Source organism: Pelophylax lessonae (genome assembly GCF_965119305.1).
Source record: "Pelophylax lessonae genome assembly, chromosome: 2".
Classification (NCBI taxonomy): Eukaryota; Metazoa; Chordata; class Amphibia; order Anura; family Ranidae; genus Pelophylax; species Pelophylax lessonae.
In genome coordinates this window covers 503,536,194-503,560,995 of record NC_138769.1, presented here as the reverse complement: position 1 = coordinate 503,560,995, position 24,802 = coordinate 503,536,194, and positions in this window count along the sequence as shown.

The window sequence follows — 24,802 nt, the reverse complement described above, 5'->3', positions numbered from 1 at the left end:
TGGTCCCCTGTGCATGCACCCTCCACTTTGTTTTTTTTTTTTGTTTTTTTTTAAATACATTTTTAATTGATTTTCAAAACAATGCAAATAACAAGTCAACAAAGTAGGCATACTTACAGAAGCCAGAACAGACATACAGTGATTGGTACGTCAAGAGTCGTAAATACCACCTTTAGGGCGCTTATCAAACCCAAAGTGAGCTGCAGGAAAGGGAGGGGAGGGGGGGTGAGATAGTCGTGTGAGTACGCCTGGCGGACCCACGGGAGAAGTAAGGTGGCTATTACAGAACCCCTCTCGGTTGTGGAGAGGGACAAAGGCATGGGGGAGACCCCACAACAAGTAGCATCTTGAACTAATAAGGGAGGTCGGGGAGGGGGAGGAGAGGGGGGAAAGGGAGGAGGGGGGGAGGTACCGAGTGGTCTAGAACGTAAAACAGTACTCAGCAGCAAGCATCATATAACAAATAAGATATAACCTGAGGACTACAACAAACATGGCAAGTCAGCAGAGAGCAACAAGGTAGATGATGCTGGGGGATGTGAAGAGTGACCTAGGTCAGGGGGTTGAACAATAAGGCTGCTCGGGCTGCGAGGAAGGTGGGTCATGACCTGTGTGTCATAATAGGCCGACCATTTGTTCCAGAACCTAATTGGGTCAGTCTTGTGGAGAAGCATGTCCAGGTGTTCCCTGTGAAGTAGAGCAATGAGATCAGCTTTCACTTCCCGTATGAACGGAATGGAAGCGGAGACCCAATGGCGCAGGATGACTCTCCTGGAGATCATATAGCAAGTAGCAATCCAGGGTTTGTGTTTCCTAATGGTGCATGTCCATTGAGCAATACGTGCCCCTGCGGCCGGTGAGGGTGAACCCTCCAGATATCCAAATAACAACGGGAGTGGATCCAAAGTGGGTTGCAGACCGGTGACTCTGTGGACAAGACTTTCAACCTGGTTCCAGAAGTCCGAGACGTGGGGGCAAGTCCAGAGTCTATGTACCAGGGTGGGGCGGTGGGCCAGGCACCAGGAACATCCTTGACATGGAGTATGCTGGGGTGATGAAGAGAACGGAGCATAAGCATGATGGAGGATTTTAAATTGCTGCTCCCTCCAGAATGCGTTGCAAACAAAGGTACAGGTGGTGTTAAAACCTGCTAATAGAAGTGGTTTCGAGGCTCGTAGAGATAATGCAGCATCCCAAGAGGAGCGATGGTAGTCCTTGGAGCGAGTGTGGAGGTAAAGCTGTATCGGTCTATACAGTTGGGATATCCTCAGTGGAGAGTGGCATGGAAGGGAGTCCAAAGGGCTAGGAGCGAAACGGGTCTGTTGATTAGAACACAGTCTCTTGGTGAAGGCATGTAGTTGGTGGACATATAGAAAATGAGATTGAGGAAATCCAAATGGCGACTGCAGCGCCGTAATGGAAAGAGGTGAGCCAGAGGGCTGGTCATAGAGTTGGGAGACTGTACGTAGGCCTAAGGAGGACCAGTGGGAGTAGACCTGTTCCAAATTCAAGTGGGCCCTGGCGGGATGACCACTAATGGGAAGGTGGGGGGATATAAGTTGTGGAAGTCCCAGTTTCTTACGGAGTTCCTTCCAAGCAGCCCGAGTGTCCCTCAGCAAAATGTGTTGACGAAGCGCAGTTGGCATGTCGGACACGGAGCAGTGTAAAATAGCGGCTAGGTTATAGGATGCAACAATTTGCGATTCGAGCGAGAAGTTGAAAAAGTTGGAAGAACCATGAATCCAATCTAGACCCACTCTCGCTAGGCTACATAGGTTGTATAAGCAGATATCAGGTAAGTTCATGCCACCTCTGAACCTGGGAGGGTGGAGTTTATGGAGAGCAATGCGGGGCCTCTTGGACGCCCACAAAAAGGAGGTTAGAGATTTGTGGAATGCTTTGACATCTTTATGTTTAATAAGGAGGGGTAGGGTCTGGAGGACATAGAGTAGTTTAGGGAATGTGACCATTTTATACAGGTGGCAGCGACCTATAAGGGAGAGAGGGAGGTTTGCCCAGCTGGATAATTCCCTGGTGAGTTTGGCAAAGAGAGGGGTGTAGTTCAGTTGATATAGGGAGGACGGGGATCGTCCTATCAGTATTCCCAGATATTTAATATGGGTTTTAGCTATTGGGAAGGGAGAGGAAGGTGCCCAGACAGGGGGTTGGGGGGAGGCCAAGGGGAGTATTTCGCTTTTGGAATAGTTGATACGGAGCCCAGAACAGAGTCGAAACCTGTCAAATATGGCTTTAACGATACTAGCATCACGCGCCGGGTCTGCGGTAAACAAAAGAATATCATCTGCAAAGAGCACAGAACGTAGCTTCTCCTGGCCAATACGGACACCAGTCAGGGGGGCACAGGTCGCAAGATACCGGGATAGGGGTTCTAGAGCCAAATTGAAAAGGAGGGGGGAGAGGGGGCAACCCTGGCGCGTGCCCTTGTGGAGGGGGATATCAGACGATACACAGGTGGATGTGACTACCCTGGCTGTAGGGGATTTATACATGGAGGAGATAAGGTGTAAAAATGGACCCGAAAAGCCAAATTTTTGCAAGGTGAGGAAAAGCCAATGGAAACTTACATTATCAAATGCTTTTTCGGCGTCTAGCGTGAGTATAGCCACGTCGGAAGAGGGTGAGGAGTGGTGGGAGAGGACTGCTAGAACTTTTCGTATGTTGGCGGTGGCTGAGCGCCCCTTGGTGAAACCTGATTGGGAAGGGTGGAGCAGGTCGGGCATGATGAGGGCCAAGCGGTTTGCCACTATTTTAGATAATAACTTGGCATCTAGATTGATTAGGGATATTGGGCGGTATGAGCCCGGTTCAGAGAGGTCCTTGCCCAGTTTCGGGATGAGCTTTATATAAGCCTGGGAGCCTGATGGCAGGTAGGATCCGCCATCTAGGATGTGTTGGAAAAGAGCCAGCAAAGTAGGGGAAACACTGTCTGCAGCTAATTTGAAGAACTCCGTAGAGAAGCCATCGGGGCCTGGGGCTTTGCCGTGGGGATAATGAGGATATGGCAGTCTGAATTTTGGCAAGGGTAATCGGGGCATTGAGGTGGGACAGTTGGGCGTCTGTAATCCGTGGCAAAGTGACTTCATGGAGGAAGGCCTGGGCCTGTTCCACATCAATGGGGTCGGGACCATAAAGAGTTGCGTAAAATTGTTGCATGGTCTGATTTATGCCCTCTGGGGTGGAATGTAGCTTCCCAGAAGAGTCTCTCAAAGACTGTATGGGGGTAATGGTAAAGGTAAAGGGGCCTCTACTTAAACGAGCTAACAATTTGCCTGACTTATTACCGAACTTATGAAACTGGAGGTCCTGGACTGACTTGTGGAAAGATTCTTGTGTCATAGCCCACTTGTTAAATTCTCGTTTGGCCGTTTTCCAGAGGGCAATGTTGTGGGGGGGAGTGCTGCTGCCGGAGCCGGGCGTGCGCAAGTTGGAGCGAAGAGCTAGCCCGGGCGAAGCCAGCTGCCGCTCTCTTTTTGAAAGCCGAGGCAAATGCAATAATGCGGCCTCTCAAGACCGCCTTGCCTGTCTCCCACAGCAGCACTGGATCGTCGGCTTGTTGGGCGTTGTCAACTAGGAAGTTTTTCCAGGTGTCAGCTAGAATAATCCGTAGCTCGTCATTGTTAGCTAAGTAGGAAGGGAAGCGCCAGGGTCTGAATTTCGGTTGCTGCGGGGCAAACGCGAGTAGGATCGAGATCGGAGAGGCAACCATTAGCCATGATCCATAGAAAGCAAGCTGGAGATCAGAGATTTAAACTGCCCGTGCATAGGGGGGAACTCCGGACTCTGAAAGTACACATGCAGCCGCATTATCCGAGAGAGAGGGCGCCATCTCAGCGTCATCTGTCCCTGTACATAGGGTTGGCAGAATAACGTCCCCTTTTGGGGGAGTCCTTGCGGGGGCTTCGCAGGTCCACGTGCAAGGGGGAGGCGGAGGGAGCAGGGGGGGATGAGTATCCATGGATATGTGCATGTGGGATTGGATATAGTCCATGGCTTCTTCAGGATGAGTGAAGGCTTTGGATTCGCCAAACTGGTCCAAACTGGTCCATAAATCGCAAGGTGGCTGGGTAAGCAAGGGTGAATTTGAGACCCTTCTGGAACAGAGCATTGCAGGATGCTTGGAAGGCCATGCGTCTACGTGCCACTTCCTGGGAGTAATCTGCAAAAAGTAGTAATTTGTTACCGTCCAGTGTCAGCGATTTAGCATTTTTAAAGGATTTCAAAACGGCTAGTCTGTCTGCGTAATTTAAATAGCGCATTATGACTGGATGGGAGGTCTTGCGGTCATTGGAGGGTGCTCCCAGGCGGTGTGCCCTCTCCACGGTGCAAGAAGAAGTAATGCCCAGGGCTTGGGGTATGCGGGAGGAGCACACGTCGGGGAGCAACCCCGCATTAAAAGATTCTGGGAGGCCAATAATCCTCAAATTATTTCTGCGGGTGCGATTTTCTAGGTCATCAAGCTTGTCCAGCAGGTATGGGTGTGCTGGAATTTGGCCTCATTTGTAAAAGAAGATTGCACCTCATCCTCTAGGTCCGACAGTCTGTGCTCCACTGCATCTATCCTTTTAGCTTGGTCACCCAGCTCTTTATTGAGCTGGAATATGCCGGCCGACACTGCTCTCTCCACCACCTCAGTTATTGTAGGGGAGAGGATTGAGGCCACTGCTTGGGCCATAAGGTGGTATTGGGGGTCCATTGCTGGCGAGGATGCAGGCAGTAGCGATGGCAGGCTCTCGCCGTCCGTGGTGGCCATATTGCTAGCTATCTGTGAGGAGGCCTGGGGAGAGATGTCCGGGTGCTGCTGCTGGGGGACACCACCAGCTCCATGAATGAGGAAGCGGTCCATGTGAGCGGGGAGGATAGCAGCGACTCACCGGCGGTGTCTGAAGTCGGATCGGGTGTCAGCGAGCGGGGATGGACGGCTTTGTATGTGGTGAGTGGCGGAGCCGCTGTACTTCACTCCCTCTCCATGCGGCGCCGGAACCGGAAGTCCCACTTTGGTATTTTATAATGAATCCAACATCTCAGTGTGGTGGTTTAAACTACTATGACAGAAAACAAGGCTTTTTTCCTTGTGTAAGAAACATACATAAAAGTAAGGACAGTGCAAATGATAATTGAATTTCTGACAACAAATTCAAAGAGAAATCGCATAATACAGCGAGATTCAGGCATAGCACTATTCCCGTTCATCCCGTTGAACCAGGGGTATGGGCATCATGTGAGTGCAATATTCATGGCAGTGCCTAGAATTGGAGCAGAGGCATGGGGCATGTATCATCCGGAGGATGCAAGGGAGTGGATATCAGGTCTAGTATGAGTAAGTCCTGGGGTGAGCCCTTGTCCTGGGTAGTAGTATCCATCATGGGGTGTGGAAAGTTGTCTGTAGAGCAGTGTGGCAGACTAATGGTATGCAAGTGATGTTTCTTAGTCTGTAGGTATTTACTACTTGTACCAGCCAAGTAGCGACCTATGATGAAAGGGAGGGGTCGAGGAGAGAGGGGAAGCGGGGAAAAAAAGGGGAGGCTTTTAGGGAGGGTGTGGGGAAAGAGGGAAGGGGGGAGGGGGAGTGGGGGGAAGAGCTAGAATGAGGTGAGATAGTCCTTGTGTGTTGTAAGGTGTCCCATTCTTCTATTGAGCAACATGAGCTAGTTCAAGGATAATAACCTGAGGTGTCCTCAGGCGTAGTGGTTTATGAATTGGGGGGAATGTGGAAAGTGCAGTTCAAGCCTAGTAATGTGTGCTGTGTATATTTAGTGGTTTGCTCGAACTGTGGTATAATCGAGGAAATTCCTCAGTTGTTGTGTAATGAGTCCAACATGCCCATTTTATATTACATTTTGTAGGAACGTCTTTCGCAATGTGTGTTAGTTTTTCCATTTTGGCAATCTTAAGAATATGTCTCAACCACTACCTGATCGTTGGGGGTTGTGGAGAGTTCCAGTGCACCGGTATGAATTGTCTGGCCGCATTTACCATGTGCAATGTCAAAGCTTTTAGATAGGAGTTATTTGTAGTAGGGGAGTGATGAAGGAGGAACTGAATTGGTGAAAACTCCAGGTCATAGGTAGTCACTTGTGTGATAATCCTATGGACTTCCTGCCAAAAGGAGGATAACTTTGAGCAGGACCACAGGAGATACGCAGGAGTTAGCCGTATTCTGATAGACATCTCCAGCAGGTTGACAGAGTAGTTGGGAAGATCTTGTCCAGGATCATTGGGTTCAATACCATTTTGACATGATCTTGTACCCATTTTCTGGTGTGTTTACATTCAGTGAACTTTTGTGACACTTTATGAAAATCTGCTCCCATTCCTCCAAGGATAAGGTAAGAGATAGTTCTTTCTCCCAAGCCTCACAGCGTTTACTTTTATGCTTTCCTTGATTTTTGAATAGTAAAGAGTGCGTTAGAGAGATGAGTTTGCGAAGTGGGCCCCCCTGCTGACAGAGCTTGTCAAACGTGGTGAGAGGGCTGTTACAGGGGTGGTTGCGGTGTATTTATTTCACATATTGGGTGAGGAGAATAAAGTTCCAATTAGGTATGGGTTGTTTGTCCATGCGGGATGCTATGGAGGAGACCGATAGAAAAGTATCCCCATCATAGAAGTGCTGGGCCAGTACCTTCTTGAGGGACCAAGTGTTCTCAAGGAATCTCCAATGCATTCTGGGGGGAAAGTCCAGATTTAGTCTAATGGGAGTCATCGGGCCCGAAACATTGGAAATGGCATACATTTTGCAAGCTAATCTAAAGTTTCTGATAGTCGGGCCAATCAGGGGATGTTGTTGTATGTTCGAGGGGATGTGTGCATCTAAGGCCAAAATTATGACTATTTCTCTGCTTCAAAAGATTTTGAAAACTAACACCTGGTAAACTACAGGATTCCCTTTGTGAACATAGATTTATATAAAAGTGTTCTGTTTACGGTAATTGACCAAGCTTATGAAAAGAATGTCATAGACATGGAAACAGTTGAAAACCGCATGGTACACCACCTGAGGGTGCCAGTGTTCTGTGCAATACTTTAAGTGCACAAATCTGTCTAGGATCCTTTAGATAGGCCCACAATTTCAGGTCAGGTCTTCAGAAAGGATTAACTAATACCTATTTACAGCTGTTTGTCCTAAACCTCCCCTTTTATGTGAGGGATATCTCACACCTACTTGCTCTTCTCTTGGTCCTTTTTTTTAACCTTGGACATAGAGGCTCTTTATTTACAAAAGGGAGGCAGTCCTCAGATGCTACCAGGCGTTTGATCAACATCATCCATCATGTAGAACACACTCGAGCACCTTCTCTGCTTCTTTCCCTAGATGCAGAGAAGGCATTCAACAGAGTCAACTGGAACTACCTACAAGCAGTACTTTCTAAATTTGGGTTTAAAGATAACATCTTCTCGGCCATCACAGCACAATACTCCACACCGACTGCTCTAAATTATGTGGATGAAATGCTTTCTTGCCCTTTCAAAATCACTAAAGGTATGAGACAGGGCTGCCTCTTATCCCCTCTCATATTTAACTTGATCATGGAACCATTAGCACCCGCTCGCATCTCTGCCAAAAATACAAGAGGCCTTTACAGAATTTGGAAAACTCTCCTACTACAAAGTTAATGAATCAATGTCCCATATCCTTAACCTGAGGTTAGATGGGGTCTCACGCAATCTTCTAGAACTTTTCCTCCCTTATCCTTGGAAGGACTCCAGCCTACACTTTCAATTTGTATTGAATTTTCAAAAGGACAGGAATACAAAACGATATATAAATCCATATGAAGACTTAGCCACATAAACGTATATGTTAATGAGGCCTCAAGGCAAAAGTAAAATGAGTTGGTATACATAGATTTTACATAGTCAAGCGGTATGCAAAATATAAAACAAAACAATGCATGGTACTAAAATCAATTGTCCCACAATGCAAACAGTAAGTGCAAATAAACTATATTGGGTGTAGGAGCTCAAGGCAGCAAAATCATGATAAATAAATATTCCATGGCACTGCAGATACATGTTTGGAAGGAAAATAATTAAGAATAACTAAATGGGAAATAGTAAAAAGGGAAGGAGAGAGAAGAGGAAGAATCCTGGAAGACAGCACTCAAACACCTACGAATAATTGAACTTCATGAAGGGGTAATATAAAAAAAGTCTCACAAGGGGGGGGGGGGCTTAGGGGTGTGTCCCCACCTTCAACAATCTTTAGGGTAAGACATAGGGGCCTCTGCAGGCTGCGGTAAAAATGCAAGGAATCAGAGTCCATGGCTAGCATTTCTTCAATTCACAAAATATTGCACTGGACTTTTGGAAAAGAGAACATATTCATAGTTTGAGGTCAACTAGAGTTGCATCTTCTTGCTTACAGTTTGAACTGAGTATATTCAACACACAGGACATTTTTGCATCCTATTCTAGAAAAAGGTTATAGGTCAATAATGCTTTAGTGTTTATCTGCTATACCCAGGAGAAAAAAATCTCGATAGTGAGCCTCCAGGTACAGTACAGTCCATGATTATGATGATTTTGTTGTGACGAGCTGGGTAAAAATGTGTAATCTACCCTGAAATTTTCTACACATTATTTAGATGCATCTTCAAGTATTGGAAAACAAAGCATGTGGAAAAACAGTAAAAACAACATTTTCCTTATATAAGAACATAGTTAGAATGTTTCAAATCATTGTGAAAAATACACATTGCAATCTGGATAGCATAAGCAACATGGTGGATTGAATTTTTGTCTATTGTTCTCCAATATTCTTTATAAACAATGCAACAGATAGTTTACATTGTTAAAATGCATTCTAATGAACAGTCAAAGTGTCTGTTGAAATATATGATCGTTTCACACCTCTATAAATTTTACAGAGTTCAAGTCCCAATTAGAATGTACACAGAGGAATTTATATCCTCATTAGTGCTTCTAAAACAGCTTGAGAATTATACATCAGAAAGAAAATGTCAATCCGCTAACAGGCAATTTTTACTGGGTAGAATTTTTATAATTATCTATTGGTCTTTTAAGTTAATGATAGAAAAGCAAAGAAAAAGAGTGGTGCAAAGCTATTCAATATGCAAAGACTTTATCATATCATGAAATATTATGTGCTTCCAACATAATCTATATTAGATACATGGAACAGCTAAGGCCAGGTTTAGACCTTTAGGGGCTTGCACCACTTCAGGTTTGGGGGGGCCGCTCATACACAGAGTTGGTTTACATTCTCAATGGCACTCACACATTTTTTAAATGCACAACACAACATTATTCTGTGGTCATGTATGTACACACACACACACACATTCAATCGTAATGCTCTATGTGTGGCTTTCTTGAGCTGCCAAATTCATTTTTAAAAATGATAAAATATACCAATCCAGAGTACAAACCTTTACAGATGATAGCCAGCTCAATATTACTTCCCAAGATACATTTTATAAAATAAAGTAATTTTTTTATTATTATATATTTTATGGTATTTTTTTATTGTTTATACTTTATTATTATATACAATTGTTTTTTATTATTTTTGTATAGAGGGTGACCTCTTCTGTCAGGGGGCCCAGGGAAGTTCCGACACTGGAAACAACATCTTCTGCAACAGACATGATAGACAAGGAGACTTTAATAGGGTTCTTCTAAAGAATTACAAATTCTGGATGTATAAGTTAAATACACTTTTTCCAAAAGGCTTTAATAAAGAACATAATTTACAGATCTTTTTAGACTAATGTCCGCTGATGTAGAGAACCTGTTTTTCAGTGTTTTTTTCAGACTAATGTCCGCTAACGTAGAGAACCTGTTTTTCAGTGTGTTTTTTCGTTGTGTTGTTTTTCCTCCTTTGCTCTGCTCGACCTCTATACGTGTTTTAATGATTGTCTAAATTCGTTCTTTTGTACCTTTGTTCTGTTGCTTGCACCTGGGATTGCACTATTTAGGAGGTGTACTTTGAGAGTGCGTGTTTTCACTAAATTCTCCTATAAACAGGATCTCAACCCTGATACTATTGTGCCCCTTTCTGATGCTAGACAAGACCTACTGCAGTTACTTGACATGCACTCCCTCATAGAGCAAGATAAAGCTCATAATACACATTATTCTCTTGCCAATAAGTGTAGCCACCATCTAGTGAGAGTATCACATCCCTATGTCCCTCATCAGTCTATTCTCTCTATTATAACTTCTGATAAGGTTAGGATATTTATTAATCAATGCAATCAAATCCAAGTTCCAAAAAAAGTAGTTTTCTTTATATAACCTACCTATTACCCCTCATACCTCCCACTCATCCCCTCAGCATATTAACATGCTTGATCATATTAACAACACTAACCTACCAATAATTGACTCTCAAGCTGCCTCTTCTGAAATTGAATTTTTATGTACTATTAAGGGCCTGAAGTCTTGCAAATGCCCTGGTCCAGACTGCTTAACGCCTTTAATACTGTTGATGGTACTCACCTCCCATCTCCACAAATATTGGCTTCTAACATTTCTATTATCCCCAAACCCTTGCGAAGACCCTCTCCTTGTAGTATCTATCTTCCAATTTCCCTCCTTAACATTGATTTATAAATTTGCGTTAAGGTGCTCGTTAATCGTTTATCAACATTTTTACCTGGCATTATCCTTGGTGATCAGGTGAGTTCTTTCCCTGGTTGAGAGTCTAGAAACAACATTGATAGGACCCTCCATCTCATCTCATATGTTCGCTAATGCCATCTGAAGTTCTGTCTGCTTTTTTTTCCATGCTGAAAAGGCCTTTGACAGGGTGAGTTGGGGGTTCTTGCACCTGGTCTAGGCTACAACAAGGTCTAGGCTACAACTTTATCAATAAAAGTTTTTCTCTTTGCTCTCCTCCCTCTGCATCTGTATTAGTGAATGGTTCCTTTTCCAATTCATTCTCCTTATCCAAGAGTATCAGGCAGGGCTACCCTTTGTCCTCTATCCTTTTTGTTATTGTTATTGAACGTTTGCCGCAGGCCATTAGGCAGAACTCCTCCATTATTGGTATACAAACCCCGTCACTGCAACATAAACTTTCCCCATATGCATACAATCATATTAAAAAAGAATAGCGCGCAAATGCAAAAGAAATTACTACCAAATCTGAAGAGAGTCCATAAATAAAAATGGGGGTTTGGTCCCACCATATGGCCATATCGTGCTCAAGCCCACTACTGCGTCAAAGTACCCCATTATCAGTGGGTCCTACACTATCCATGAAAAAGAGATGAATCCAGCCCTTCTAACCCTTGGAGACAACACTCCTTGCTGGGAAAAATGTGCAAATGCACTACAGGGGACTCCTCCTATATCCATTTGATGGTGGACACTGATTGAGTACAGGTGTATGTGGGGGGTGGGGAGGGCTGCTCAACCTCGATAGTCTGGTCAGACCGAATACATAATAAACAGGCAAAAAATTTGGGGGAGCATACCCATGTATTTCCAAAGCTGCTGCAGCTATGAACCAAAAGACATGTATATTAAAAAAGAATAGCGCGCAAATGCAAAAGAAATTACTACCAAATCTGAAGAGAGTCCATAAATAAAAATGGGGGTTTGGTCCCACCATATGGCCATATCGTGCTCAAGCCCACTACTGCGTCAAAGTACCCCATTATCAGTGGGTCCTACACTATCCATGAAAAAGAGATGAATCCAGCCCTTCTAACCCTTGGAGACAACACTCCTTGCTGGGAAAAATGTGCAAATGCACTACAGGGGACTCCTCCTATATCCATTTGATGGTGGACACTGATTGAGTACAGGTGTATGTGGGGGGTGGGGAGGGCTGCTCAACCTCGATAGTCTGGTCAGACCGAATACATAATAAACAGCCAAAAATTTTTTAATATACATGTCTTTTGGTTCATAGCTGCAGCAGCTTTGGAAATACATGGGTATGCTCCCCCAAATTTTTTGCCTGTTTATTATGTATTCGGTCTGACCAGACTATCGAGGTTGAGCAGCCCTCCCCACCCCCCACATACACCTGTACTCAATCAGTGTCCACCATCAAATGGATATAGGAGGAGTCCCCTGTAGTGCATTTGCACATTTTTCCCAGCAAGGAGTGTTGTCTCCAAGGGTTAGAAGGGCTGGATTCATCTCTTTTTCATGGATAGTGTAGGACCCACTGATAATGGGGTACTTTGACGCAGTAGTGGGCTTGAGCACGATATGGCCATATGGTGGGACCAAACCCCCATTTTTATTTATGGACTCTCTTCAGATTTGGTAGTAATTTCTTTTGCATTTGCGCGCTATTCTTTTTTAATATACATGTCTTTTGGTTCATAGCTGCAGCAGCTTTGGAAATACATGGGTATGCTCCCCCAAATTTTTTGCCTGTTTATTATGTATTCGGTCTGACCAGACTATCGAGGTTGAGCAGCCCTCCCCACCCCCCACATACACCTGTACTCAATCAGTGTCCACCATCAAATGGATATAGGAGGAGTCCCCTGTAGTGCATTTGCACATTTTTCCCAGCAAGGAGTGTTGTCTCCAAGGGTTAGAAGGGCTGGATTCATCTCTTTTTCATGGATAGTGTAGGACCCACTGATAATGGGGTACTTTGACGCAGTAGTGGGCTTGAGCACGATATGGCCATATGGTGGGACCAAACCCCCATTTTTATTTATGGACTCTCTTCAGATTTGGTAGTAATTTCTTTTGCATTTGCGCGCTATTCTTTTTTAATATACATGTCTTTTGGTTCATAGCTGCAGCAGCTTTGGAAATACATGGGTATGCTCCCCCAAATTTTTTGCCTGTTTATTATGTATTCGGTCTGACCAGACTATCGAGGTTGAGCAGCCCTCCCCACCCCCCACATACACCTGTACTCAATCAGTGTCCACCATCAAATGGATATAGGAGGAGTCCCCTGTAGTGCATTTGCACATTTTTCCCAGCAAGGAGTGTTGTCTCCAAGGGTTAGAAGGGCTGGATTCATCTCTTTTTCATGGATAGTGTAGGACCCACTGATAATGGGGTACTTTGACGCAGTAGTGGGCTTGAGCACGATATGGCCATATGGTGGGACCAAACCCCCATTTTTATTTATGGACTCTCTTCAGATTTGGTAGTAATTTCTTTTGCATTTGCGCGCTATTCTTTTTTAATATACATGTCTTTTGGTTCATAGCTGCAGCAGCTTTTGAAATACATGGGTATGCTCCCCCAAATTTTTTGCCTGTTTATTATGTATTCGGTCTGACCAGACTATCGAGGTTGAGCAGCCCTCCCCACCCCCCACATACACCTGTACTCAATCAGTGTCCACCATCAAATGGATATAGGAGGAGTCCCCTGTAGTGCATTTGCACATTTTTCCCAGCAAGGAGTGTTGTCTCCAAGGGTTAGAAGGGCTGGATTCATCTCTTTTTCATGGATAGTGTAGGACCCACTGATAATGGGGTACTTTGACGCAGTAGTGGGCTTGAGCACGATATGGCCATATGGTGGGACCAAACCCCCATTTTTATTTATGGACTCTCTTCAGATTTGGTAGTAATTTCTTTTGCATTTGCGCGCTATTCTTTTTTAATATACATGTCTTTTGGTTCATAGCTGCAGCAGCTTTTGAAATACATGGGTATGCTCCCCCAAATTTTTTGCCTGTTTATTATGTATTCGGTCTGACCAGACTATCGAGGTTGAGCAGCCCTCCCCACCCCCCACATACACCTGTACTCAATCAGTGTCCACCATCAAATGGATATAGGAGGAGTCCCCTGTAGTGCATTTGCACATTTTTCCCAGCAAGGAGTGTTGTCTCCAAGGGTTAGAAGGGCTGGATTCATCTCTTTTTCATGGATAGTGTAGGACCCACTGATAATGGGGTACTTTGACGCAGTAGTGGGCTTGAGCACGATATGGCCATATGGTGGGACCAAACCCCCATTTTTATTTATGGACTCTCTTCAGATTTGGTAGTAATTTCTTTTGCATTTGCGCGCTATTCTTTTTTAATATACATGTCTTTTGGTTCATAGCTGCAGCAGCTTTGGAAATACATGGGTATGCTCCCCCAAATTTTTTGCCTGTTTATTATGTATTCGGTCTGACCAGACTATCGAGGTTGAGCAGCCCTCCCCACCCCCCACATACACCTGTACTCAATCAGTGTCCACCATCAAATGGATATAGGAGGAGTCCCCTGTAGTGCATTTGCACATTTTTCCCAGCAAGGAGTGTTGTCTCCAAGGGTTAGAAGGGCTGGATTCATCTCTTTTTCATGGATAGTGTAGGACCCACTGATAATGGGGTACTTTGACGCAGTAGTGGGCTTGAGCACGATATGGCCATATGGTGGGACCAAACCCCCATTTTTATTTATGGACTCTCTTCAGATTTGGTTGTAATTTCTTTTGCATTTGCGCGCTATTCTTTTTTAATATACATGTCTTTTGGTTCATAGCTGCAGCAGCTTTGGAAATACATGGGTATGCTCCCCCAAATTTTTTGCCTGTTTATTATGTATTCGGTCTGACCAGACTATCGAGGTTGAGCAGCCCTCCCCACCCCCCACATACACCTGTACTCAATCAGTGTCCACCATCAAATGGATATAGGAGGAGTCCCCTGTAGTGCATTTGCACATTTTTCCCAGCAAGGAGTGTTGTCTCCAAGGGTTAGAAGGGCTGGATTCATCTCTTTTTCATGGATAGTGTAGGACCCACTGATAATGGGGTACTTTGACGCAGTAGTGGGCTTGAGCACGATATGGCCATATGGTGGGACCAAACCCCCATTTTTATTTATGGACTCTCTTCAGATTTGGTAGTAATTTCTTTTGCATTTGCGCGCTATTCTTTTTTAATATACATGTCTTTTGGTTCATAGCTGCAGCAGCTTTGGAAATACATGGGTATGCTCCCCCAAATTTTTTGCCTGTTTATTATGTATTCGGTCTGACCAGACTATCGAGGTTGAGCAGCCCTCCCCACCCCCCACATACACCTGTACTCAATCAGTGTCCACCATCAAATGGATATAGGAGGAGTCCCCTGTAGTGCATTTGCACATTTTTCCCAGCAAGGAGTGTTGTCTCCAAGGGTTAGAAGGGCTGGATTCATCTCTTTTTCATGGATAGTGTAGGACCCACTGATAATGGGGTACTTTGACGCAGTAGTGGGCTTGAGCACGATATGGCCATATGGTGGGACCAAACCCCCATTTTTATTTATGGACTCTCTTCAGATTTGGTAGTAATTTCTTTTGCATTTGCGCGCTATTCTTTTTTAATATACATGTCTTTTGGTTCATAGCTGCAGCAGCTTTGGAAATACATGGGTATGCTCCCCCAAATTTTTTGCCTGTTTATATGCATACAATCGTCTTCTCTATAGTCAACAACCTCACATTTCTTTTCCATCTCTTCTTAAAGAATTGCATATATTCAGAATTTTTATAAATTGTAAATTAAACATGTCCAAACCTGAAGCTTTGCATATTTACCTTCCTCTTCCAACTATAACCCAGCTCCACTCAGATTTGTCCATTCCAGTGGAAACCTAGAGGCATCTCTTATCTGGGTATAGCGGTCCCAGCTAATTACTCTGATCTCTATGCACTTAGTTTCGGCCCTGTTTTGACAAAGGTCTACAAGGCGTTAGAAACTTGGATCTCTACCCCCATACCTTGGTTCGGCAGGATCAACACCTTAAAGATGGACATTTTCCTAAAATTACTTTATCACTTTCAGGCACTCCCCATATCCCTCCCTAATCCTTTTTTCATGTAGCCTCTCCATTCACTTTTTTTGGAACTATGAATAAATTTCAGGGCAGAGTCAGTCTACCCGATTTTAAACTGTATCATTTGGCAGCCCTGCTTTCATGCATGCTAGAATGGTTTCTCTATTTGACTTGCGGGTTCTACCATGGAGTTTTAAACATAATCTACAGAAGCTACAGGACATCTCACCACTGCCTTTGGCCATCCTTCGCTCCTAGTATGAGGCAGGTTTCCTTAATTGTTTATCCTTAGATCCGTCGCCATCCTTTTTTTTTACTCACAAATCTACCATATCTATGCCAGGAGAAAAACTTTAAAATTATCTCACAGTGGTAAAGAGACCTATTGACTCTCAACTGAGCTTTTCCCTCTCTCCTGCTACATGCTGGTTTTGTGGTAGTGAGAGAGGTTCTTACCTACACATATGATGGGACTGCCCACAGATTAAACCATTTTGATTCATGGTTTTGTACAATTTAAAACAGGATCTATGATGAATTATTGCTACCCTCTCCTGAAATTACTTTGTTTTCCATCCTACCAGGCTCTATTACATCCCAAAAGAAGATTTTACAATTTTTCTTACCAGCGGCCAAACAAATTATCCCACAATATTGAAAGTCTTCCAGTCCCCTTTGATTTTTCTATGATTGGATAACTGAAGGGAATATTCATTATTTTTAGTGAAGAGTTACAATTCCTTTAGTAAATAAGCCTTAATGTTAAAACTCAATTTCAATAAAATATTACCAAAAGAGAATAAAACATCATGTGCGCCATTAGTGAAATCAACTGAGATAACACAGATTGTTAGATTGTTATCGCATAAATATTACATAATGTAATCCTTCAGTAAGGTAACAAGGAAAACGGCCATCAGGCACAGGACAGATACAAAAACTGTATTGTGTCAGATGACTATGTCTCCTAGTTCTCTTGTTAAAACAGTAGATATAGTTAGTGCAATATCATTATTTTTGTATATTTTCAATACTATCTCATTAAGACAAAACGGGGGGTACTTCATCCTTGTTAAAAATTTGTAAAAACCGAGAAAAAAAACAAAGGAAAGGGAAAAAGGAGAAAAATAGTACTGAAGAGATGTCGGACTTTACCGGTACCAAAAAGGAGGACTGTACATGGATATATATATATATAAAAGTATCACATTTATTGATACTGAGGGGGCCCTCTGATGCCGATGTGCCAGTTCAGGGAGTAAGTATAGGTGACAGTGCGATGGTCCCTCCGGCATGCATGCAAGCTAAAGAGATTGCAGCTTGTTGACGCTGGCGATGCCGCGCGGGTGAGTCCCATAGTGCACATGTGCAAGAGCAGAGTGCTGATTGGAGCTATGGTTGGAGCTGGATGGCAGATGGGGGTGTCGGTAGGGTGTGGGAGGAAGGAGGCAAAGGTTTATGGATGCACACTGTTTGATTGCTAAAAGGGTGTAAATCCAGGAAGGAATGATAGTGATGCACAGTTTTGATGTCACAAGGTTTTTGGCGCCAAAATGAGCATAAAAAAGACACACTTATTCACAGACATTCAGCTGATGGTGGAGGAGTGTCTGTGAAACATCTCTGGTAATAATAAGAATTTACCTAGTATACTATGATTACACTATAGACCTATAGCTATACTAACAGATTTACATTTATTGTGGATTACTCTATAGGTGCTTAAGTACAACTAGATATTGCCCCTAGGGATGTTGATGAAATGGTTGGTTTATAATACAATCATGTCTTATCTGACTCTATATAGGGCTTTATCTTCAATAACTCCAGTGTAGGAAACATACGTAAAAATCAGCAAAAGCACCTGAGATTATTTCATGTACTACCACCCAGCCACTACTGCTGGAGCTCTAAAGTATATTGTAAGTCAATGCAGTGATATAAGCCCTTGACCCATTTTTTGTATTTATATGTTTAAGATATATATAGCTGATGATAAATACCATGTTTTCTCTATGTTATTTAGGACAATTGTCTGTGCTGCCATGTTATATAGGTCCTGATGAAGCAAGTATATGCGAAACACGTTGACACGTTGACAACTTGAAACAACCAGTATAGAAACAGTGATTGTTAGATCATTTGATATCATTTTATTTTAAATCCTTTTAACAAAGATGTTGTGCAATACATTTGATACTTTTATATGTATATCTGTGTACAGTCCTCCTTTTTGGTACCGGTAAAGTCCAACATCTCTCCAGTATTATTTTTCTCCTTTTCCCTTTCCCTTGTTTTTTTTCTCATTTTTTTCAATACTATCACAGTTAATGTACTAGTAATGCACCTGGTATCTATTTTTCTTTTGCTTTTTTATACAGCTGTTGGTTCTTCCTGCCACTGTGACATTGGTACAACTATACTACGGCTTTACTTTCACAGACCACCTATGGCTGTTAATTAAAGTGACTGCTAACAATCACCTTGTAAAACAATAGATATAAAAAAAATATAAATACCTTTTTTTCTGTTTTTATAAGTGATCATGTTCCTTCTTTTCTCAGCTGCATAAGACCTGGGAGGAAAGGAGAAGCAGCAGTACACTAAGCTTCCCAATGAATCACTATGCAGTGGGGGTGTGTCAGGACAAGTCTGATCATTGGAGGAGAGCATAGCTAGAGAACTGACCACGATGTGTTCTCCTGCTTAGTGTGGTCAGTTTTAATAGGAAAGCAGAGGGACTGGCAGGAACACTAGGGAGTTCACATAAAGGAAGCAATACAAAGAGAACAGGAGACTTTCTCATACAAAACATGGTACAGATTTAAGTTTTCTGGGACCTGATTTAGAGCCATAGGACTTTGGAGTGGTAAATGCACATTGGAACACATTATTTTTTGTATCAATAAAATAATACACAGCTTTAAGCCATAAAGAGTTGCTATGAACTACATGAATTTCAGTAACCTTTCCAATAATAGCCTTTTCATAAAACCCCTCTATTAGTTTAACTGCATGAGTTTAACTGTGCTGTGAGCCATTTTCAATGAAACCACTGATATTGATGTGTTTTACATTATTTTTTTGCCTAGTTTTGCTGATTTTTAACTCAGTCAGTTAAAGATTAGTCCCACTATATAACAAATGTAAGCTATATATTTTAAGGAGTCTTTTTATAACTTTATACTCATGCCTAACATTTCCATTTTTAGGGGGAAACAAATTTCAAAATTTCCCATGTATGTTATAAACTCTTCTGTAAAGGACACAGGGAATGTCATTTCTTAGAGATAGCTCTTTATTAACTAAATGGATCCTCAGCTACCATGATTTAATCCCTTGGTTTAGCTCTCAATGCTAATGTAAAATTTTCAGAATGTCTTTTCAGATTGCACATTTCCACATTTGTATTTTATTACTGATGAACACTACTGGAAATGTGTGAAATTATTTTGCAATGTGCCCATAGGGCCAGGAAGCAGTGAATATACAGATTAGCTTAGTCCAAGATGATGAAAAAAAGTGAGTATGTATTAAACGTGAAAAAGAACACAATTAAAAGTAAGAAATTGAAATGCATATATAAATAAGTTGCTAAATTAAAATGTCAATGTAGAAAAAAATAATCTAGTTTTATACAGTATATGTATATATGGATTAAAATATCACTGCACAGTGAGATGAAACACTAAATACCTTTGAACCATCTGGTTTGTTTTCAGACCACTAGACCATCAACATTATGGACATGCAATAATCTTATTGCACTTTATTTTTGCATCCAGGCTTGCTGCTCTTTGCCAGTGTGGGTGACTGCAAGCAAAGCTTTATAGATGTATGATATTTAATAATGGATATATGCTCAAAGGCAGGATTTGAGTTAAACATTTGCTATTTTGATCAATTGTGCTATTTTAATCAATTGTGTTTTTTGATTACTTGTGCTATCTTGAATAATCAAATTTAAAAAAAAATGAAATTCTTCTGTTCACTTTGATTTGTGGGATAAGTCTATGGTCACGGTGATTGCTGTTAAACAAATGATTCACAATTACTATATGGATTTATGTTTTTAAATCTCCAGACAATCTTAACCCTCTTGTCTTGAATTGTATTGTAACTGTATTGTCTCCTTATATTCTGTAAAGCACTGCACAAGCTGTTGGAGCTATATACTGTACATCTTGAATATTAAAAATTGTATTACCTACTTTCCAACCAGGTGGGGAATCTGGGCATTGTTGATATGTCTGCATTCAAGAGAAAATTATTCTTTCCAGTTGCATGCATGTTTGATGTTGCACTTTTTTTCCTATTTAAGCTTTTTGCATATTGTTTCAAAAATATATTTGGTACGATTTTTGCAATGAGTTAATCAACAACAATGAAAGCCATCTTCTTGGAAATATAATTGAATTTTATCGAAGAGCTCAGTTTTTTCAATTGGGATATATATATATATATATATATATATATATATATATATATATATATATATATATATAAATATAAATATAAGCCATATTTAAGACTGGCCAATAAAAGGAAAAGATTAAGATGGGCAAAAGAACACAGACATTGGACAGAGGAAGATTGGAAAAAAAAGTATTATGGACCGACTAATCTAAGTTTGAGGTGTTTGGATCACACAGAAGAATATTTCTGAGATGCAGAACAAGTATAAAGATATTGGAGGAGTGCCTGACGCCATCTGTCAAGCATAGTGGAGGTAATGTGATGGTCTGAGGCTGCTTTGGTGCTGGTAAAGTGGGAGATTTGTACAAGGTAAAAGGGATTTTGAATAAGGAAAGTTATCACTACATTTTGCAATGCCATGCCAAACCCTGTGTACAACAGGACAATGACCCAAAGCACACCTCCAAACTATGCAAGAACTATTTAGGGAAGAAGCAGTCAGCTGGTATTCTGTCTGTAATGGAGTGGCCAGCGCAGCCACCAGATCTCAACCCTATTGAGCTGATGTGGGAGCAGCTTGACCGTATGGTACGCAAGAAGTGCCCATCAAGCCAATCCAACTTGTGGGAGGTGCTTCAGGAAACGTGGGGTGAAATTTCTTCAGATTACCTCAACAAATTGACAGCTAGAATGCCAAAGGTCTGAAAGGCTGTAATTGCTGCAAATGAAGAATTCTTTGATAAAAGCAAAGTTTGAAGGACAAAATTATTATTTCAAATAAAAATCATTAACCTCGTCAATGTCTTGACTATATTTTCTATTTTCATTTACGTTGGGATGTGGTGCCATTGAGTCACTCTCCAGGCAACTCTTTTTCTTGCATATATTTTCTATTCATTTTGCAACTCATTTGATGAATAAAAGTGTGAGTTTTCATGGAAAACATGAAATTGTCTGGGTGACCCCAAACTTTTGAACAGTAGTGTGTATATATATATATATATATATACACACACAATCATTTTTCTGTACATACTATTAAACATACAGAACTATTCCTGTCTCAGTGGTAGCAGTAGTAGTTTTTAGTGCAAGATATGTTTGGATTTGGTTTGACTGCTCCCTGTTTGGAGTAGGCTAAGTATCCTGTACACGTGGGGTTAGTTTAGTGTTCAAAGGTACAGTAAGAGTTAAGTAGGGCTGCTTTATCTCTTGGAATTGCCTAAATTGAAAGCAGTAATAAACCCCCCCAAAAAAAAGAAAAAAAAAAAAAAAATATATATATATATATATACATATTAAATATATATATACATATATATGCAAGTTACCAATACTTGTAAGTTACCAATACTTGTAAGTATTTCCTTTTTGTAATTCTGTTATGCAAATTACCAATACTTGTATGTATTTCCTTTTTTGCAAGTTACCAATACTTGTATGTATTTCCTTTTTGTAATTCTGTTTTTAAGGCTTTTTCCCCAGTATTGTTTCTGTCTTTTATCCTAATAGAAAGTGATAAAGTATGAATATGTGAAATAAAGGAAAAAAAAAATATATATATATCTATATATATATATATATATATATATATATATATATATATATATATATAAAATAAAAACTGCAAGGGGGAGCAAAACTTAGGTTGCTGCTGATGGTGTTCCTAGAAAGGAATGTTGGGTCAATTTGCTGTGAACAATGGGGAGGGGAGTGCAAAATAACATGTAGCCCACCACATTGCAATATATAGCAATGTAGCACAATACAGCACTGCATATGCACTGTAATTAGCACTGTATAGCAGCGACATATTGTCAGCTTTCCTATCTACTCCAACACGCAAAGGGTTGCTGGAAACCATGCCTTTTAGGGGGGCAGAGATAAAACAAAGCCTCCATAAAGGCCATTTGAAGCCCCCTGACCTAAGTTCTAAGGCCAAAGAGTGCAAAATTGGTAGTAGGTTGCTATAAAGAAAACAGCCACAATAATACATTGTTTTCCCAAATTGCAAATGAGATGGGTCCTCCTTGAATCCATGCTCAACCAAAACTTAACCTGCATCCCAATTCTTGATGCAGTCATTTGGTAGAAGTTGAATCCTGTTCATTGTTATGTGGTTCTGCACTTTGCACTTGATTCATTTTTTCATTTGCTATAAAAAGTATTTCTTGCATATATGATTTCAGGAACCAGAATTTGTCTTAAAGAACACTTGTCCATTGTTCTTGCAGAACCAAGCACCAAGTTTTCTTTCATAATTTTCATCCTCCCCAGCAACGGATACATAATTTTATTTGCTTCCCATCTACTCCACTCACTTGACATAGGCAAAACACAGGTCCAATTATGATCATTTTTGCATCTTTGACAAATAAAAGTCGAATTACAGAAAAAAAAAAGCATCAGTTTAGAGAGGAGTTAATAGAGAGCTACAAAATATGGATAATGTATATTTATATAATGGATCTGGAGACAGATCTGGCTCCTATATAAGCCTCCATCTGATCTAATTTCATATCATCTGCTTACATGCAATCCACTCCTTCAATGTACTCTTGTAGAAGAAGGAAAGCAGGCATCCCCAAGAGGTTTAATATTGATAGCAGTCTGTATGACCATCAACCTTAAGGGGTCTATTTTAAAAAAAAATTGCTTTGTAAATGCTGTAGCAGACCGTCTCAGAGAGATCTGGGAAAAGTCCTGTTTTTCTTTCAAAGATTTTTATTAAGAGATATCAATACAGGTAACAACTGCAAAACGAAACATTTCGCTTTTTGTAAAGGGAGTAACAAACTTTGTGCACCGCTTAACAAAGCATTACATGGTAAAATAACATCTTCAGTAAAACAAGGCATTACAGGTACCAAGGCTCCAAGAAAGAGGAGGCAACCGGCCTAGATAAAGAACCAAAACTTCAGGGGAGATTCGCCCAGTCCCGAGGCAACCCCAATGGGATCAGAAGCTGTTACCAAGGGAACTGGAAGAAGCCCCACAGCGCAAATTATTCAACAGGTATCCAAGGAGCCTAAGCAAAATAATACTGTCTTATAATGAGTGGAAAGCAGCTTGAGCAATTAATAAGACTACAAAGGCAAAGGGCATAACCCGAAAGCAGACTGCTTTCACCTAAATAGAGTGGAGAACATCAGTATTGGGTATACCCCTAACGAGCCCTGAACTGAAAGATAACTGAACCCAAAGGAAACCCCTAAAAGCAATCTGGATGAAGATGTATAAGAACTCATGTGAGCGGTGAGGAGAACAGGAAACAAGAGGAGAGAAAAGAAGCGAAAGAGAAGCCAAAGAAGAAGAAGGAGGGAAGAAAGGAAGAACAAAGGAGGCTACATATGCCCTGGAGGTCTCACAAAACAACAGAGAAGCAAGAGAGATGATTAAAAGATCAGGGAAGTATTTGTGTACTTCGCCCAAGGTTCCCATGTAATCTCAAACTTCTGGGAAGTATTCAAGAGACTACTAGCCAGTTTTTCTTGAGTCATGATCAAAGATATCTTTCTTTTCAGTAGAGTGAAAGAAACTGTGGAGGATTTCCATGCTTTAGCAATAGTCAACTTAGCTCCCAGTAGCATAAAGTGAATCAATCGCTTTTGGGATTTTGAAGCCTCGGCTGGTGCAAAGTTCAAAAGAGCTACTTGAGGGGATTGTGCCACCGGAACTCCAGTGACTTTTCAGGTTAGATGGAAAACCCTGTTCCAGAAACCCCTGATTTTTGGACATTCCCACCAAATGTGTAAAAATGAGCCTCTATGAGAACAGTCCCTGAAGCAAAGTGGGGAGGAGGAAGGGAAACATTGGTGAAGCCTTTCTGGAACAAGGTACCATCTAGTAATAACTTTCAGACTGGCCTCAATTAATGTAACGTTCAGGACCCCTTTGTATGCCCGCGTCATGGTGGAATAACACTGCTCCGGATCCCATTCCTGGGATAGGTCCCTCTCCCAGGCCAGAGCGTATCCTGGTTTAGGGCCTTGTCCCGAGAGTGACTCATATATCACCGAGATACCCCCCCTCTGCTCCATGGCTGATCCACACCACACTTCATAGTTTGTAGCAGTAGGAGGTATTGGTTTAGTTGTCCAAATAGAGTGTAGGAAGTGTGAAATCTGGTGGAACCGGAAATGTTCCGATTTGGGCATCTTAAGTTTATTTGTGCAATGGGTAATAGAGAGAGGTCCAGAGGGAGTGAAAAAGTGTCCTATTCTATAAAGGCCTCTGTCTAGCCACCATTTGAAGTCTGAGATGTGTAAGCCCTGGGAAAGTTACGGTTTTGGAACAGAAGGGAGAGGGGACATACAGACAATGTAAGTTCAGGTCTACCTTTAAGTCTATCCATAGTGCGAAGGAGTGTGAAAGAGTTGGGGCTAGAAGAGCAGGTCTGTATTTTGGGAGACACCACAAAAGGGAATCAATAGTGTGAAGTGGGACTGCCTGACGTTCCATGGTCACCCAGTCCGGCTTTTCAGCTCGTGAGTAAATAACTGAAAGCTGGGCCAATTGGGCCGCTTGGTAATACCAGACGAGGTTGGGAAGGCCCAGCCCTCCTTTTTTCTGGGATCGAAACAAGGTCCTCTTAGCTACTCTATGACCCTTTGATCCCCAAACGAAAGTGAGAATTTTAGATTGGAAACGGTTGATAT